We start from the raw sequence: 20,589 nt of genomic DNA on the forward strand, positions 1-20,589 counted from the left end.
AATGTCAATAGTAGTCTGGTGGTGCAAGTAGAGAAATTAAAAGTAAACTTATGGCGCGTACACACGACTGGACTTTCCGGCAGACTAGGTCCAAAGGACAATCCAAAAACTTAGTCCGTTCATGTGTGGCATAGTCTGTTCATTCAGAAAGTCAGTCGGACCTCCGCTGAAAGTCCATTGGGAAGACCATCGGACTTAGTCCGTCGAAAAGTCCGGTTGTGTGTCTGTGGAATTACATACAGTATTAGAAATATGGAGACTGCTTTTACTGAGTGTCAGAAAATGAATACAGCTAACGCTCATTCTCGTACAACTAATGCTCATTGTTGCACAGCTAATGCTCATTTCCATGCAGCTAATGCTTATGCACATGTACCAGCACACAGACAAGCTCGGGCTAACATCCAGTGTGCAATGATACGTAGGCGCATTTGTGTACTTCAATGTGCATTGACGCCAAGATGCCTATTTAACCACTTCCCGACCAGCGCACGACGATGTACGTCGACAGAATGGCACGGGCAGGCATATTGGCGTACAGGTACGTCCAATATTCAATGCCGCCCTGCCATCGGGAGCGCGCCGCCAGCGGCACGCTCCCGCGCTGGTCGGGACCCCCGTGAGTCTGGTCGCGGGACCCGCGGACTCGATCGCCGCGGGCATCCCCGCGATCTTCTCACGGAGCTGCCGAATGGAGGAAATGCTGTGTAAACAACATTTCTCCATTCTGCCTAGAAACTAGTGACGCTGATCTATGCTCCATGTGATTGGAGCAGAGATCAGTGTTCACTAAATGAAAGCCCAACCCCCCCACAGTTAGTAACACACCCCTAGGAACACTTAACCCCTACACTGCCACCCACTGGTTAACCCTTTCACTGCCAGTGTCATTTACACAGGAATCACTGCATTTATATAGCAGTGATTACTGTATAAATGACAATGGTCCCAAAAATGTGTCAAAAATGTCCGATGGGTCCCCCACAATGTCGCAGTCACAATAAAAATCGCTGATCACCGCCATTACTAGTAAAAAAAAATAATAAAAAATTATTAATAAAAATGCTATAAAACTATCCCTATTTTGTAAACGCTATAACTTTTGCGCAAACCAATCAATAATTGCTTATTGCGATTTTTTTTACCAAAAATATGTAGAAGAATACGTATCGGCCTAAACTGAGGGAAAAAAATGTTTTTTTATATATTTTTGGGGATATTTATTATAACAAAAAGTAAAAAATAATGTGTTTTTTTCAAAATTGTCGCTCTATTTTTGGTTATAGCGCAAAAAATAAAAACCGCAGGGGTGATCAAATACCACCAAAAGAAAGCTCTATTTGTGGGAAAAAAAGGACGTCAATTTTGTTTGGAAGCCACGTCGCACGACCGCGCAATTGTCAGTTAAAGCGACGCAGTGCCGAATCGCAAAAAGGGGTCTGGTCTTTGACCAGCAAATTGGTCCGGTCTGCAAGTGGTTAAAGGAGATCCTGGTGTGTGCTAATCACTGGATGTTCTTCAGCTTTCCCGTGACCTGTGTTCCTGCTTTTGCTGACCTGGCTCATTCCTGACTTTGCTTGGTGGATTGTGGATACCAACCTTTGCTTGCCTCTGACCATTCTCTCAAAATAATGATATACACATGTGCAAAAAAACATATAAAATGCAAATGAATGTGTGATTATCACATATTCAACAATACCAAGCACCTATCACATAATACCATAATGTAAACATAAAAAAACATTAAAAAAGTAAACAAAAAGGGCTATCTTCCAGCTTAAAAAAGCCAAAGATGTTCAAGAAAAATGTCTCTGCGCTCACGGAAAACAGATATAACTCATTAGATAATAAAATCAGTTTGTAATAAAGTTCATAAAAAAAACTGTCCAAATAAAGTGCTCAGTGAAAATGAATAAATCAAGAAAAAAAGTGTGTGACACTCAGGAAAAATTACAGTGCTCTCCCTCTTGTCCCAGTAGAAACATACAACACCCACCAGAAATATATAATCTTATTTCTCAAAGAAAGTCAAAAATTGCTTAGGGTATCTCTAGCAGGTGTTTCCACAAACAATTATCATATACTCGATCCACCAACAATATCCTGAACATATGGACAACTGAACCAGACTCAAGCCAGACTCAAAAGGGAATTTTTTTCATTCTTTCTGTAGAAAGTGCTACAGCAAAAAAGACATTTACAAAGAAAAAACACACCAACCCCTCCAAAGGTTCCCTAAAATGCATATCAGAGCATTGAAAGGGTCTGTGGGCTACTTTACTTTTACTGAGAAGACAGCAATGAAATGTCATTTGTTAGAAATTTTCAACTTTTTCCTTTGTAAATCTTAGCGTTTCTGCTGCATTTTCTGTACATTACAAAGATGTGCCCCTTCACAGACAGGATTAGGAGACCTACCAGCTTTAAAGGAATTTACATTTTTTATTGTTTTACTTTAAGCATTTAATAAAATAATTTCTGGCCAAACAGAATTTTGATTCTTTTGCATTGGTACATACTCCTCAGGGCAGTGTCCCCTCCCCCCCCATACTATTTTTTACACCCCCTTTGTCTATTTTTTTTTTTTAACTCTAAAGAAGAGGGTTTCCCCTTGAAATGCGTTAGCCATTACAGATGCTGTTGGGTCTTCCCATATCATCGGTTGATTGCAGCTGACCTGGTGGTGATCTCTTTTGCTTTTTATGACATGCTTACCTGTGTCACATGTTTGTGTGTGTATAACAATTGCTGTTTTTGAAAAAACTTTAAATGAATGATGTCACTGCAGATAGATATTGCATATAGTGTAAATATATATTTTGTTAATTATATAAAGGTAAATTCCATATACAGGAAATACATAATGTGTTTATAGCTGGTGACAAACCTCCACCCCTCTTTGTTTGTGGGACTTTAATTGAGGGATGTTACAACAGACAAATATTGCACACAGTATAAATATATTTTAAAAAGAATTTGAAGGTACATGATCAAATGCAGGTACATTTGAACATTCCATATTCAAGAGATACATAATGTGTTTACAGCTGATGATTAAGGATGAACCAAACACCCCCCCCCCCCCCCCCCCCACAGCAAAATGACAAAAAAGGAAAAAAGTCATTTTAAACTGATTGCGGCTGTAATGAATTATCGGGTCCTGTAAATATAGATAAGACTCATTGAAAAAAACGGCATGGATTCCCCCTCAGTCCATTACCAGGCCCTTTGGGTCTGGTATGAATATTAAGAGGAACCCGGAACCAAAAATTAAAAAAAAAAATGTGTGGGGTCTGGTATGGAAATTAAGGGGAACCCTGGGCCAAAATAAAAAAAAATGGTGTAGGGGTTCCCCCCAAATCCATACCAGGCCCTTATTCCGAGGCCGCAACCTGGCAGGCCGCAGGAAAAGATAGAGGATGAGGGAGCGCCCCCTACTGAACCATACCAGGCCACATACTTTGGACTAGTTAACAAGGGGACCCCCATATCCCGCCCCTATGTGAATTGGTAAGGGGTACATTGTACCTCTACCATTTCACAAAAGAAAGTGTCAAAAATAGTAAAAAAAGACAGGAGACACTTGGGGACAAGTCCTTTATTAAAAAATAAAAAAAAATTTTTTTCAATTCTTGAGACCCTAACATGTCATAAAAGTACAAATACCCCCCAAATGACCCCTTTTTGGAAAGAAGACATTCCAAGGTATTTAGTAAGAGGCATGATGAGTTTTTTGAAGTTGTCATTTTTTCCCACAATTCTTTGCAAAATCAAGATTTTTTTTACTTTTTCTTATTTTTTTCACAAAATTGTCATATTATCAGTTTATTTCTCACACACAGCATATGCATACCACAAATTACACCCCAAAACACATTCTGTTTTTACTCCCGAGTATGGCAATACCACATGTGTGAGACTTTTACACAGTGTGGCCACATACAGAGGCCCAACATGCAGAGAGCGCCATCAGGCGTTCTGGAGCACCCAGGACAATTCTGACATTTCTCTCCTATATGTAAAAATCATCATTTATTTGCTAGAAAATTACATAGAACCCCAAAACATTATATATGTTTTTTAGCAAACACCCTGGAAAATACAATGGTGGTTGTTGCAACTTTTTATCTCGCACGGTATTTGCGCAGCAATTTTTCGAACGTGTTATTTTTGGAAAAAAACAGTTTTGTGCTTAAAAAAAAAAACAGTGAAGTTAGCCCAATTTTTGCATAATGTGAAAGATGAAGTTACGCTGAGTAAATAGTACCTAACATGTCACTCTTTAAAATTGCACACGCTCGTGGAATGGCGCCAAACGTCGCTACTTAAAAATCCCCATAAGCGACACTTTAAATTTTTTTACTGGTTACATGTTTTGAGTTACAGAGGAGGTCTGGGGCTAGAATTATTGCTCTCACTCTAACGTTCACAGTGATACCTCACATGTGTGGTTTGAACACCGTTTTCATATGTGGGCGGGACTTACGTATGCGTTCGCTTTTGCATGCGAGCACATGAGAACAGGGGCACTTTAAAAAAAAAAAATTATTGTTCATTTTACTTTATTTATTTTAGTTTGACTATTTTTCCCCAAAAATAAATTTTTTGATCACTTTTATTCCTATTACAAGAAATGTAAACATCCCTTGTAATAGGAATATGGCATGACAGGTCCTCTTTACAGTGAGATATGGGGTCAATAAGACCCCACATCTCACCTCTAGGCTGGGAAGCTTGAAATAAAAATAAAAATAAAGATTCTGGCTTTGATCGTATTGGCGAGTCGGTAGAAGCACCGGAGGGCTGCGGGGGGGGGGGGGGGGGAGTCTATGGCTGGGTATTGCAGGGTATCACTGAGTATGGCTGGGTATTGCAGGGTATCTCCGAGTATGGCAGGGTATCTCCGAGTATGGCTGGGTATCTCCGGGTATGGCAATTTATGGCAGAGTATTGGCAGGGTATTGCAGAGTATTGTCAGGGTATTTCAGAGTATTGGCTGGTATTGTACTGCAGAGTATTGGCGGGTACTGCAGAGTATTGGCGGGTATTGGCAGATTATTGGTGGATATTGGCAGAGTATTGGCTGGTATTGCAGAGTATTAGCAGGTATTGCAGAGTATTAGATGGAATTGCAGAGTATTGGCGGGTATTGCAGAGTATTAGCTGGTATTGCAGAGTATTAGCTGGTATTGCAGAGTATTAGCTGGTATTGCAGAGTATTGGCAGGTATTGCAGAGTATTAGCTGGTATTGCAGAGTATTAGCTGGTATTGCAGAGTATTGGCGGGTATTGCAGAGTATTGGCAGGGAATTGAGGGGTTAAATTCAGTGAGCAGCGATGTGGGCACTGCAGATGCAGCCCACAGCGCTGCTGACACCAATCTCTTCCCCCTCCGCTGTACCGATCAGTAAAGAGAGGGGAGGATGTTATGACGCCGGTTTATTTACAAGTGATCACTCCGTCATTTGCCAGAGCGATCACGTGGTAAACGGACACAATGAGCGGCCGTTTACTGTGATCCGTGATGCGCCGGATCCTGTGGACCCGGTGGTCACGGATGCTCTCAAGTGCGCGCCCCAGGGGCGCGCGAGAGCAGAATTGTGGGAGGCCGTCATATGTTTTATTTTATTTTGTTTTATAAATACTTGTATTTGTTTGATATTTATACACACATATACACATACAAATAACCCCAAAAGCAACCTTGCTTGAAAAAAGGCAAACATTTAATCAGGATCAACTGGATCTTCTTGTAAAGTTAGTATATATAAAAATGAAGAGACAAGACAAATAGCTATACTGTATGTATGTTTTTCATCACAAGCTGAAATTATCTTGGGATTCTCAGATGTAAGTTTTAATTTTCCATATATCAAAAGTAAGTTGAAAAAAAAAAGAATAAAAGATATTCTCAGTTATATTTTTAATCAGTATCATGCCATTAAAACATGAATTGATTACACCTAATCGTAGCAGTGCAGTTATGAGATTTGTCCATCTATTCTTTGATTCATGGTATATTCCAAAGCCGTATAATGTGACAGAGATAAATCATGTTGTAAAATAGGATTTGGTGCCTGTTGCAAATTTAAGTCTAAAGTAATTGTTATGCATTGCTATGCATGGCTCCAGTAATATTTTCTGCCATCCTTGTAACGTACACAAGTCTGTAATATATTAATGGAAAAGCTCAATCGCCATAACAGAATGTTGTTAATCTTTGCTTGCTATACAATGCAGGCCTTTTTAATAAATGGTGATGATGTAAGCTGATATATTTCAAGACCTACTAATAATTGTTTACAACTTTTTTGTATGTACATGGGCAAGTGGGGAAAGATTGAGGACTCAAATCCTAAGTTTGAACTTAATTCTGTGTGAAAATGCATACACATTTATATACTTTTATATAAGAATTTATTTAGTGTTGTACAGTTTTGCCTATGCGTCTGTCTATTCAGAGTAAAGTCATGTGTAATAACAATGTCAGCAAATGCAAAATGTAATATATAAAATAGATGTCAGTGATTTAGTGCTCCCAGTCCCATACACTAATCTTTACTTATGGACTGAATTATGTTTAACCACTTCAGCCCCGGAAGGATTTGCCCCCCTTTTGCGATACGACACATGGGTTATTTTAACTGACAATTGCATGTAACGTTTTACCCAAACAAAATTGACGTCCCTTTTTTCCCACAAATAGAGCTTTCTTTTGGTGGTATTTGATCACCTCTGCGTTTTTTATTTACTATCTATAAACAAAAAAAGAGTGACAATTTTGAAAAAAGCTATATTTTTCACTTTTTGCTATAATAAATATCCCCCCAAAAAATAAAAATAAATAAAAAAATGTCTTCCTCAATTTAGGCCAATATGTGTAAAAATCGCAATAAGCGTATATTGATTTGTTTTGCAAAAAAGTTAAAGCGTCTACAAAATAGGGGACATATTTATGACATCAATAGAAATAAAAAATAGTGTAGCGCTTCTAAGGTGAAAAATATGTTGGAGGAATGCTCCTATAACAAAGAACATATAAATGTGTAAATAAACAAAGTAAAGTCCAAAGAAATGGATGTGAGCTTCCGTGGAGGGACCGGCACAATGGTAGTCAGACCGTATCACAATACGAAGCGAAGCAAATCTCATTAAACGGACATGTCCATGTACGACAGCTTGTCTGGAAACATTGGAAAAGAATAGATGGGTACTTCTTACCAGATCTGTTGGACTCACACAGTCATATGACGGTTGAGTCAATAAGGCTTGGGGTCACAATCTGGGACCGAGGAGTGGATCAAAGTGGGTTCATCAGCCTGGTGGAGAGACTTCAAAAGACCGTATATCCAAATGATGAATCTCACCGATGGAACTTCGGAATGGTTAAGAAATCCAACTCAGGTATAGCTCACTGCACTCCGATAATCTCCAAATACCCCAAATGGAGGGGAAGATATTTAAAGGGTTTAGACCAAAAAAGAAAAAAGAAAGAAAAAGCTCCACATGGTGCGGGTCAGGCGATAAAAAATAGTAATTTATTAAAAGTCAAAAGAGTAACAAATGACTTAGTGATCACAAAGCAATAAGGTAAAAATTTAAAGTAAAAAGCAATGTGGGGTGCCAACAGCTAGCCCGACGCGTTTCGACACATATGTCTTCGACAGGGGCATGTTGGGACCCACCACATTGCTAACAAATATATAGGGTGTCTAAAACAAATCCGCCTACAAAGGGGCGGGGGCTCCGCCTACAGGGGGGCGGAGGCTGTTGTCTCAGACAACCCATAAACACATAAAATGAACAGTCTGATCAAATAAGGATAAACATGTTCAAACATAGTGACTACATACGGATATCATCCGAAGTATAACCCTCTTACTAATGAAAACAGTTACATTAGGTTTGATGACGGTAAACACTTAGTAAACAGTCATAATCATAAATGGATCACATATGTTAATCTAAACCTCCTAAGATCTCCAAGAGGGGCCATGCATCCAACACTGATGTGGTGAAAACAGCCATGCATTGTCACTACTGTATAAAATATAAGAAATCATCACCTGAAAAGACTTGTTCCCATATGTGTTATGTCACCATAGATCCTAGCAGGCAGGGATGGTGATGTCTAATGGCGATCCGTCCTTATACTGGTTAGCTTTATGTTACTCGTTTACTGGCGATGTGCAGCTAAAGGAAGTATCTGTGTCGTCATGGTGACTGTTGACACATAATATCCTATAGCACGAGAGTCCAATCAGGTGATCGGGGAATATTTATGACATCTTTTTACTAGTAATGATGGAGATCCACAATTTTTATTGGGACTGCGACATTGTGGTGGACAGATCTGACACTTTTGACACATTTTTGGGACCACTAACATTTATACAGCGATCAGAGCTAAAAATAGCCACTGATTACTGTATAAATGTCATTGGCAGGGAAGGAGTTAACACTAGAGGGCAATCAAGGGGTTAAATGTGTGTCCTAGGGAGTGATTCTATCTGTGGGGGGATGGGACTGCCTGAAGGAGGAGACAATTCGCTGTTAATACTTAGTATGCACAACAGATGTGTCTATTCACCCCTGACAGAACGGAGATCTGTCTGTTTACATTGATAGATCTCTCTCTCTCAGGAGGGATCGCGGATGCCCGGCGAACATTGGGCACGCACATCAGAGGTCTTGAAGCAGCCAACTATACCTACGGTGATTTGCCCAGGCAAGCCAACCTGCTGCAGTATAACTGTATAACTGCAGTATAACTGCGGCGGCTGGTCACCTAGTGGTTAAATAGAAATGATAACTTTTAAAGAGTACCGAGGCTGCAATTTTTAAGTAAAAATGTGCTTGCAGAGCGTTTGTCGCAGGGCAAACACATGCCTGCTATCCATGCTTGGGGTGCTTTTGAAATTTAATGATAATGAAAGCCCAATGCTCATTTGCAGGCCATTTAGGAAATGCATGTCAGCACACATTTTCAATACAATTTGCTATGCATTCAGAAGTGCGCAATGTGAATGGAGGCTCATTGTTCTTGTGTAAAGACACCAATTTCACTTGCAGACCCCATTTACACCTAACGTAGTAAGAGTGCACATTTATTGGTGCCTCTTTCCCACAATACGTATATTGCAATCTATTGATTTCAATGGGCTGCCCTACACATGGCAAAATAGTTCATGGGACATCTTGGCATGTTGCAGTTTGCAAATTTTTACTGTGCGTTTTGCTGTATTGGTTGTTTATTTCTTCACATAGCAAAATGTGTGTTTACTTCTGCATTTGGGTGCTGTTAACTATTAATGACACTGAAAGTGTAATCATTTTATTTAAGGTGTATATAAAGTGGCCATACACTATACAATCTGATTGTACAATCTCTGTACAATCTCCTTTAGATTTATGAAAACTATATAATAGGAGGACATACCTATCCATCCAATCACTACATAGTTGATGGTAGATCTAAAGGAGATTGTACAATCATATTGTATAGTGCATGGTGAGCTTACATCTCTCTTTCTAAAACTGAGCAGGTAATATACCCCCCCCCCCGCCTGCCTGTGCCCCCCTCCATGACTTTTCCATCAAAATCAATAATGCAACCATAAATACCAGGGTACTAGGTATAATCCTAGACTCTGACCTGTCTTTTCAGCCCCAAATCCAAATGTTGTCAAAAGCTTATAGACTTCACCTCCATAACATCTCTAAAATGTGCCCCTTTTTAACAAATGAGACCACCAAGCTACTCATTCTTTCCCTTGTTATCTCTTGCCTTGACTATTTTAACACCTTTCCTCATAGGCCTACCTCTTCATAGGCTATCCTCTCCTCGGTGTATCGTGAATGCTGCCGCCAGACTTATCCACCTTACCAGCTGCTCAGTATCTGCCACCCTTCTCCGCCAATCCCTCCACTGGTTCTCGATTGCCCAGAAAATTAAATTCAAAATACTAACCACAACATACAAAGCACAACTCTGCCCCAAGCTACATCACCAATTGTGTCTCCAAATATCACCCAAACCGTCCCCTCCGCTCTTCTCAAGACCTCCTACTCTTATGCTCATCTCCAGGATTTTTCCAGAGCCTCTCCCATCCTCTGGAACTCTCTACCTCCACCTGTCTAGCTTTCTCCTACTCTAGCTGCCTTTAGGCAATCCCTGAAAACTCATCTCTTCAGGGAAGTCTATCACACATGCAACTAAACTTTTACCACTTCCATCAGCTCATTCCCCACAGTTAAAGCCTTTTGTACCACCCACCCTACCCTATTAGATTATACGCTCCTCTGAGCAGGGCCTTCTTAATCCCCTTGCATTTTTTTATTTGTATTGTAACTGTACTGTCTCCCTTTTATATTGTAAAGTGCTGCCTAAACTGTTGGTGCTATATAAATCTTGTATTATAGTAATAATAATAATAATAATAATAAAAAAATACTAATACATGATTTCCAGGACACATTTCTCCTGTTTTTAATACTACAGCTCTATCCACATAGGCTGTGATCACTCAGCTCCTGCACAATCTGCCAAATGAATGACCTCTACAATCTATGTAAGATAGAAATAAAAATTGATTGCTGTATAGTTAGTGAGAACAGTGATTGCTGATTACATTGAACTGCACCTAAGGAGGTGGGTGCGATCTCCTGGAGGAGGGGGAGGGCAGGTGCAGGGTGTGTGTTATTGGGATCAGCTGATGAACTACTTCCTTATACTGGTTCTTCTGTCCTGAATACCAAATTCAGGATGGCTAATGGAAGTGTTTTCAACAGGACACTGAGGATGGGGTAATGCCTGGGCTAAGAGATATAGAAAGCTTTTTCTTTTATGCAAAAGAAATATAATAATGGTATAGGGATACATCCAGAAACTGGAATTTGGGGGGGGGGGGGGGTGAACTTAGCCTTTACGTTTTGGGTGGATTCAACATTAAACATCAATAACTTCATAGGTAAAATACCTCTGATAGGTTAATAAAATTGGAGAGCAGTGATTGTTTCCTTGGTCACTGGTCAAGTAAGAAAATGTTTCATATGTATAAACCTTGGTAACCCTTTTTTATTAATAGAAATGTAACTTTTATTAAAAGCACTTCAATATTATATATAGCCACCAGATGTCACTTCTGGGTAACACCTTTTACTTTCGTAAAGGGTGATGATGAGAAATCATGATGCTAAAGTAAGGCGGAGCTTTTGTTGCATGTATTTGTTGGACATAAATCTGAAAGACTAAATCTAAAGGATAATTGCATTTTAAATTACTGTAATTTCAATAGTATGTTCTGGAAATCACACTGGTATTATTATTTTATTAGTAAATGGAATGTTTATCATTTTTGTATGTAACACAATTATTGTTTAAACTGTAGCATAATAATTTATCTTTTCATCTGCATCTAGTAACTGACTCTGATCATAGTTACTCTGACCTTAAGAGAAAGATATATTTACATGAAACTGTATGATAATACAATGAAATGAGCAAATATCTAAAATAAATTTGTAGTACTGGCAGGAACTCTGTTTTAACTACGGAGACCAAGATTTACACAAGAATGTGGTGAGGGAGAGACACCACTAATACTAGAGGAACATTGGACTGTAAACATTTTTACTATAATGTTAACTCAATATTTAACCACTTGCCTAATGGGCACTTTCACCCCCTTCCTGTCCAAGCCAATTTTCAGTGTTCAGTGCTGTTACAATTTGAATGACAACTGCGCAATCATGCAATACTGTACCCAAAATATATTTTCATCATGTTTTTGAGAAAGATAGAGCTTTCTTTTGGTGGTATTTAATCCCCATTGTTTTTTTTTTTTTTTTTTTTTGCAAAACAAATGAAAAAAAGACCAAACATTTATAAAGACATACGTTTTTCTTAGTTTCTTTTATAAAATGTAACAAAAAAGGAATTTTTCTCCTTCACTAATATGCTGCACTGATATGGTCACTGATAGGCAGCACTGAGGGGCACTGATGAGATGGCACTGATGAGGAAGCTTTGAGGAGGCAGTACTGATGGGCCCTGATTAGGAGGCACTGATGAGGCTGCGCTGATATGCAACACTGATGGGCACTGATAGGCGACACTGATGGAATTGATATGCAGCAATGATTGGTACTAATAGACGCCACTGATAGGCATCACCGATATACGGCAGTGATTGGCACTGACAGGCATCAATGATGGGCACTGATTGACAGCACTGGTGGGCACAGTTTGGCAGCACAGGTGGGCATTGATTGGCACAGATTGGCAGCACTGGTGGTCACTGTTGGGGATGTACTGATAATCAGGACACTGATGATCAGTGCCCTGATTGTCAGTGCAGATGCCCCCTGTGTGGATTTGCCAGTTTTCAGCCCTCCTCACAAACTATCAGCATGAGGGGAGGATTGCTAACCGGCAAAACCTGTTTACATCTGTGATCAGCTATGATTGGACACAGCTGATCATGTGGTAAATTGATGCTGTAATTGGTTCTTTACCCTAACCTGTGATCAGTTGTATCCAGTGGACTTAGCAATCACAGATCACAGCCAATGCGAGCCACAGAAGGTGCGCATGCAGCGCGAGCATGGGAGGACATCACATGACGGCCTACCAGAATTTGGCTATAGCACGGTTGCGAAGATGTTAAAAAACAACATCGGCTTCGTATTTCCTTTTAACAGATCATTTAAAAAGAAATGAACCAAGTTAAAAAGCAGTTGATTAAATAACTATAAACAAAAAAATTCTGAGACAGATTCAAATTAAACTGTTCGAAGAACTGTTTCAGTTGTTAATTATTCAATTCAGTAAGCTGAAAACATTATTAAATTCACATCTATAGGCTCCCATTATTCTCATGTATATATCAATTGAAGTAATGAAGTATGTACTTAAAAATAGAACAATTTATTTTGTATGTTGAACATTCTTTACTAAAAAAAAAAAAAAAAAAAAAAAAATTATTATTTTTAAAGGAAGACTGTACTGAAAAAAAATACAAATGATGTCAATACTGATCTCCATCTAGTTGCCTGGCTTTCTCTATCTTGAGCACTTTCTTCGCCCTGACCCAGAAGAAGCATGCAAATTAGAGAGTCAGAGGAAAGTCTTAGCTAATAATTTACATAACATGTTACAAATCAACATATCATAAAACATGAAAGTCAATCAATCTGTATAACAGCTAGCCATTTTCAGAAGGTGAGGTCCATGATTGCAGCCTAAAAATTATGTGTGCAATCTTTTTAAGTATATTGAAAGTATAATTAAAGGCAAAACTTTATTTTTTATTTTTATTTTTATTCATTTTTTAGTTTTTAGTTTTGGATAGAGTAGAGAGGGATTACACCACTTGTCATGTTTTTTTTTTTTCTTTTGTTGCCTGTATGCCTGCTAAGGAGATTCATTGTCTCCTTGTCCTATTTACCTTTATCGGCAAAAGTGAAAATAAAAGAAAAATCCCAAATTTTGGTTTGTCACCAGAGCTGGAATAGAGGAGAAATCTTCTAATGGGGACACTCATTCCAGTGACCTTGGGGACAACCAGGGATTCCCTTGGTTTGGAGGGATTGCCTCTCTTTTGGATATGGGACAGGAAGGGAAGGGAACTCTCCACGATGGAACACAGGTGACAAAAATATACAGAGGTTATAACCTTTTCTTACTATATCCAAAATGAAAAAAAGTTTTGCCCCTTGTTCTACTTTAGGGGTTAGTTTACACAAGCATTAATTTTATGCAAGTTAACATGGTTGTAAACCCTCGCCCAAAACTTTGTCCCATGTAAATCAGCATAAAACACCCTACTGGACACTGCTTGTAGATATCTCCTTACTTACTTAGTATTGTTGTAATCCTTTTTGTTCTTTAGAATGACGTCTCTGAGCATGCCCAGATCTCCCCTGATTTACGGCAAACACTCTATGTGCTTATCTATCTGTTATCAGGACTTCCTAAGGCACACCACTGATATCCCAGGAGACTTCATAATCACTCAGAGCTTCCTCCTACACACCATGTGACCATGTGACTTCACATGCAGTGGAAAGCAGGGCATGGGACAGAAATAACTGCAGTATTATCAGCTGAAGCTAAAAGGACTCACACAGGCAAACACTAGATATTCGGCACAAGTAAATACTATGAAATAAAACAAGTCAGCTATGAACAGGGATGCAAGGTTTCCATAGAAATGTTGGATTGAGAAGGAGGCTTGGTTAACAGTACAGGAAGTGCTCAATGTAAGGGCGGAAATACACTCCACTGTGGACTCAGAAAACAATACTTAAGATGGCGCTGCCTAACCCCTGGAAACAAGTTTTTTAAAGTCTCTTTAAACAGTAAGTAATATGCAATTTGGGCTGGATTACAGTGGCTATAGTTTGATAATTACTTATTATAATGGACTAAATGAAAAGTTTGCAGTCAGTTTAGGATCAATCTAGGGTGTTGCTTGAGATACATTTTCTTTGACTTGTATAGAGGATTTTAAAATAATCAACACAATACATGACAAAAACATCCATAGTGTACACTGCTCCATAAAATGCAATTAAAAATAAAAAAGAACATTCCATACCAAAAAGCACAACAACTCATTACCAGCAGCCACAGTTTTACTGCGGAAGACTGGCACAACTGGGTGAAACAACGTTACCTTACGTTGCTTCGCCTTTTGGCCACTAGGGGCGAGTGCACATAGCCAATGCAAGTGCCCAGTGGGTGCGATAAGTATGAACATCAATCTCTCTCTCCTCCTAGACAGTCCCATCCCCCTACAGTTAGAACACACCTAGGCAACACAATTAACCCCTTGATCCTCCCCTAGTGTTAACCCTTTCACTGCCAGTGACATTTATACAGTAATCAGTGCTTTTTTATAGCACTGATCGCTGTATAAATATCAGTGATCCCAAAAATGTGTCAAAAGTGTCCAATTTTCCGCTGCAATATCGCAGTCCCGATAAAAATCACAGATCACCACCATTACTAGTAAAAAAAATAATAATAATAGAAATGCCATAAATCTATCCCCTATTTTGTAAACGCTATAACTTTTGCACAAACCAATCAATATACGCTTGTTGCATTTTTTTTAATCAAAAATATGTAAAAGAATACATATTGGCCTAAACTGAGGAAAATATATATATATATTTTTAATTTGGGATATTTATTGTAGCAAAAAGTAAAAGATATGTGTTTTTTTTTCAAAATTGTCACTCTTCTTTTGTTTAAACGTCAAAAAATAAAAACTGCAGAGGTGATCAAATACCGTGAAAAGAAAGCTCTATTTTTGGGAAAAAAAGGATGTCAATTTTGTATGGGTACAACGTCGCGCAATTGTCAGTTAAAGTAATGCAGTGTCGTATTACACAAAATGACCTGGTCATTGAGCAGCCAAATCTTCCGGGGCTGAAGTGGTTAATTTAACTTTGTTAAAGGATGATTTAAAAGGTAAATTGTTTTATCTCAAATACTTGCTGCATCTGAAAAGTGTTAGGGAATTCTAAGCCTACTGTAAGAATGAGGGTCACTTGTATCACCACCTAGCCACATGGTTTAGTAAATTAGCATAGTTTTAATAGACACAAAAGCTTTGCTGCCAACTTTACGTATCCCACACTTCAAGGATCATGTTTTTAGACCTTGCTTGGTCCTGGTAGGTTCAACAAAATTCAAATAACCCCAGAAACCTCTTTATTTTATTTTATGTCTTGATTTATTGTAAAGATGTACATGCATGTACAAATCAACAACTATTAAAGAAAAAACTTAAAGCATTTTGAACAAAGTACTTAATCGTAGGGATAATCAGTTTTATATTATTGGATTTTAGTTGAAAGACTTAATTTGGAGGCAAAGCAGAACTGCCATTACAAAATGTGTCCTCAACCTACATAAGTCCACTGGGTGCCTGTTGTACTTTGGAGTGATCCACACTTTCTTCTGGGTTTCAAAACTGAGCTGCTTGCTAAACTAGAGGGAGTACAAACATTGTCACAACTAGACTATTAAAACACACACTCTTACTATATTTTATGAAGGTGCTATAGCACAAGTAGCCATCTCACAATGATCCTTGATCCCAGTCGAAGTCACGTGCCAGTGACGTAACACGTAGGATAGCAGACGGACACCGGAAGTGAAATGCGCATACGAGTGGACCGTTCGTGACTGTTTTGAATGTGCAATAATCTTGGAACACCATGTGAGTAGCTTGTATTATAAATAAAATTGCTCTGTTTACATGAAATACTACACCATGGTTGGCTTCGGTTTTGTTTTTTGAATACTCCCTCAAAGTGGACTCCTACACCATGTGCCAGGATAAGAGGAATAGCGTGGTATTGGACCTCTTCCCTTCTCCCCCTCCTTCCTCCCAGGAGTCTATGTTTACGCTGTTAACCTTACAGCTGTAAGGTAATTATGTAGCACACTCACTGGTCGGTGGAGACCGGGATATGCACTGGAAACTTTGTTGACACTTATGAGTGCTGATACTTGCTTGTATTGTTTGGAGGACTTTGGAATTCACTACTGTGTATGAATGCACTGGACACTTTATTGACACTTATGAGTGTTGATGCTTATTTGCATTCTTTATATTGTTTGGAGGACTTTTTAACCCACTTTTGTGTATGAAATTTCACTTGAGTGACACCATTCACCGTGTATTGGGATATACACAAATTCAAATATCTTTAAGTTTGATCGATTATCTTAATTTTATAATTGTTATCTATTTTAATCACTGCATTTGATTTAGTTTTTTTAGTTTTTTACCTTTGTCACTGTGATATCTATTGTAGCTATCACTCATTTATTTATTTTTTTATTTTTTTGTTTCGGATTTTTATCACATGAATTTTGGGGATTTTGATTATTTATTTGATTATTTATTTGAGTATTCCTCACGCTGGGAGCGCAACACCATTTTATTGATTTTAGCTGTCTCACAAGCTATCCTTGTTGTGTTGCTATGAAATACAAAATGGAGCATTACATATCTTGAGCAGGCCTGATGCTTCATTAATAAAATAAAACCTTTGTCATTGAACAATGTACAGTGTAAAATTTTCCTTTAGTCCTCTATGTATTTGATCTTTATTTTTATGTTTTTGTAAAACATTGCTCCTCTTAACTGCTACGTAATTCAGTTGAGGCATACTGGGAAAAAATAAAAAATAAACTAACATATACATATATTTTTTTAACACATTTATATCAGCATTTAGGAACATTAATTTGTAAAAACCAATGTGACCTACTTCAAAATAGATTTTTACCCCTTAAAAATGAGTTAAACACAGCTAAAATTAGTCTAGTGCAGAGATGGATTTTCACTTTAAAAGGAGTAATGCTGGCTATATAGACAGGACAAGTATAATGGCTTTCATTTCCTGTCCAGTAAAATATTTTCTGAAAAGATTAAAAACCAAAAAATAATTTATGGGGTAAGGTAAAACTTTCATCAAAGTAACATAAGAAAGCGTTGTAATTGTTTCAAAAGAAATCCTTTCTCGGTTGTTTCAGTTTAAATCATACTTAAGCCTGCAAACAACAACCAGACAACTTCTCTTCGAACAGAAAGATGACATATGTGGTTGTTAAATCTCTTGCGTTTTGGCTTCTTATTATTGGTTTTATATTGATTTTAATGGACAAAAATTTCCTCACTGCTTCCTTAACTGTGTGTGTTTTGTAGGCGAGTGGTGTGTGTGTATATCATAAAACATTTTTTTTTTATTATAGTAGGTGCAAAATTATGTACAGTATGTGCAAGTATATTTTTCAGTGAACAAATTGCATTTAAATAGCTGGCCAGGTGATATTTAAAATGTAAAATATAAACTGCTAATCTGCTAAAGAGAATGACTTTTAACCAATTATAAACTGATCACATCTAATACAACTTGAATATTTTTGACTACAAGATTCATAAGGATTTGGAATTTGACGTTAAAGCCTATATTGAACATAGAAAATGGTAACTCTTTTTGTAACATAGATTTTGCTTCAACTTATAGCCATTATTCTGCAGAATATCTGGAGGGTGGTCTGGCATATCAGGAATCTCTTATAAGCCGTGTACGCACGATCAAACAATCCGGTGGAAAAGTCTGGCGGACAATCCGCCCATGTGTGGGCTCCGGCGGACTTTTTTTACCCAAAAGTCTGGCGGACTAAGAAAGTAGTTTTTTTTTAGTTCTTTTCTTGAGCTGTTGCCTCGTCGCTGTCTCTGGCCACAATGACAGGCACGCGGCGTGCGGCGACTTATATAGGGACATCACCGGATTATGTCCCCGCACATGATGTCACAGTCCCAACATCCTCTGGGACTGTGACATCATAATGGGCGGGGACATCATCCGACGATGTCCCTATATAAGTTGCGCACCCCCCTTCCCCAAAGCACCCCCCCATGTTGAGGGCACACGGCCTGGTACGGCTCAGGAGGGGGGGGCGCTCACTCGTCCCCACCCCCTTTCCTGACCGGCCGGGTAGCGTGCTCGTATAAGGGTCTGATATGGACCCCCGCGCTGTTTTTTCGGCGTAGGGCTTCCCCTTTAACTACATACCAGGTGACGGGCCAGCGACGCCTCCTTCACTGGTCCCGGCTACCAGGAGACGCGCTCAAAATGAGCGGACTTTCCCAGGTGTGTGTGGGCTAGTCCGTTCATTTCAAAAGTACGGTGACCTACGACCTAGTCCACCACAAAAGTACCGTGCGTGGGCAGGTAGCTCGTTCGGAAAGTCCGGCGGACAGTCCGGCGGTTTCTTCGCCAGACTAAGTCCACCGGATAGTCTGATACGTGTGTACGCAGCAATAGGTGTTGCACCAGTATATTTGTTTTAACTATGAATACAAACTATATACAAAGTCATGTGGTCACCATGATATGCTATGTCTAAGAGCATACTACTTGTTATTTATTTTTCTATTTCCAAACCACAGAAATATGACTCTACTTCTATATCATATATATCATATGTATATACCATACACCACAGTATAAAATTCAAAATGCTAACCACAACATACAAGGCCATCCACAACATTGCCCCAGCTAAATCACCAACCTCATCTGCAGATATCGCCCAAATCATCCCCTCCGCTCCTCCCAGGACCTTCTGCTCTCTAGCTCCCTCTCTAGCTCCCTTGTTACCTCTTCTTATGCTCACCTTCAGGACTTCTCCAGATCCTGTCCCATCCTCTGGAACTCCCTACCCTGGGATATCTGATCAACCCCTAACTCTAATCCCTGAAAACTCACTTTTTCAGGGAAGTCTATCCCACACCCACCTAACATCTGTCCCCAAGCCATCCCCATCAAATTATTCCCAGCACCTATTACCTTTTATACCACCACCCCCTCCCTTTAGAATGTAAGCGCTATGAGCAGGGCCCTCCTGTGCCTTCTGTATTGAACTGTACTGTAATTGTGCTGTCCCCCTCTACATTGTTGCTGTGTAAACTGTTGGTGCTATATAAATTGTGTATAATAATAATAATAATAATAATAATAATAATAAAATTAATATCAAAATACACTCAGGTTTCCGCACACCTTCAAAACTGTCCAGAATTGTCATAGCTATGATTAAGGCTTCAGCTGAAAAGCATTAGCACATTGCTGATTTCATTATTGCTCTTGATTGTTTGCCATTTCATTATTGAAATATCATTCAGGATCAGAAGCAGTCTCCAGCACCTGAATTGGTTATATGTCTTTGGTCAGTAAGACTGGGTTCACACTAGTGTGATGTTAGACATTGCATGTGATTCGCACCGCTCTGCTATGCAGATCACATGCAATGTCTATGCGATGCAAATTCAGCCATACAGATTGTATGGCTGAATTCGCATTGCATTCACACCAAAATGGTGCAGGACCCTTTTTTTCGTCCATACTGAAATCGGATCACGTGCGTGTTCACATCATTTGGCAGTTCGCACTGCGATCTGCGAACCAATCTGGAGGTGTCATTAACATTGCATTGACACCCCCAGTGGTTTGCAGATGTCAGTGTGAACCGCCGGCAGGTGACATGCAATGTGGAACCTGCATTGGAATCGCACTGGTTCCCACATTGTATATATGTGAATTGGGACTTAGGCTGGGTTCACACTGCTGCGGTGATGAGATCGGATGTGATTCGCACCGCACTGCAGTGCAAATCACATCCGATCTCTGTGCGATGCGAGTTCAGCCATACAGATAGTATGGCTGAATTCGCATCGCATCCGGCCCACACTCACACAGGACCCTTTTTTGGTCCGCAGCAGAATCGGATCGCATGGGTGTTCACACCATGCGATCCGATTCCTGTCCGAGTTTGCAGATCGCACTGTGATATGCGAACTGATCTGGGGTTGTCATTAACGTTTCACTGACACGCCCAGCATTTTGCATAGGGCAGTGTGAACTGCCGCCGGGAGGCATGCGATGCGGGAACCCGCAGCGGATTCGCAGAGTTCCCGCTTCACAGCAGTGTGAACCCAGCCTTAGAGAGGAAGGCTGCAGTAGCTGACAGTGCTTAGGTTCACAGCTGCAGATGCC

Source organism: Lithobates pipiens, unplaced genomic scaffold, assembly GCF_037356315.1.
Source record: "Lithobates pipiens isolate NorthernLeopardFrog02 unplaced genomic scaffold, aLitPip1_a1.2 Scaffold_8, whole genome shotgun sequence".
Lineage (NCBI taxonomy): Eukaryota > Metazoa > Chordata > Amphibia > Anura > Ranidae > Lithobates > Lithobates pipiens.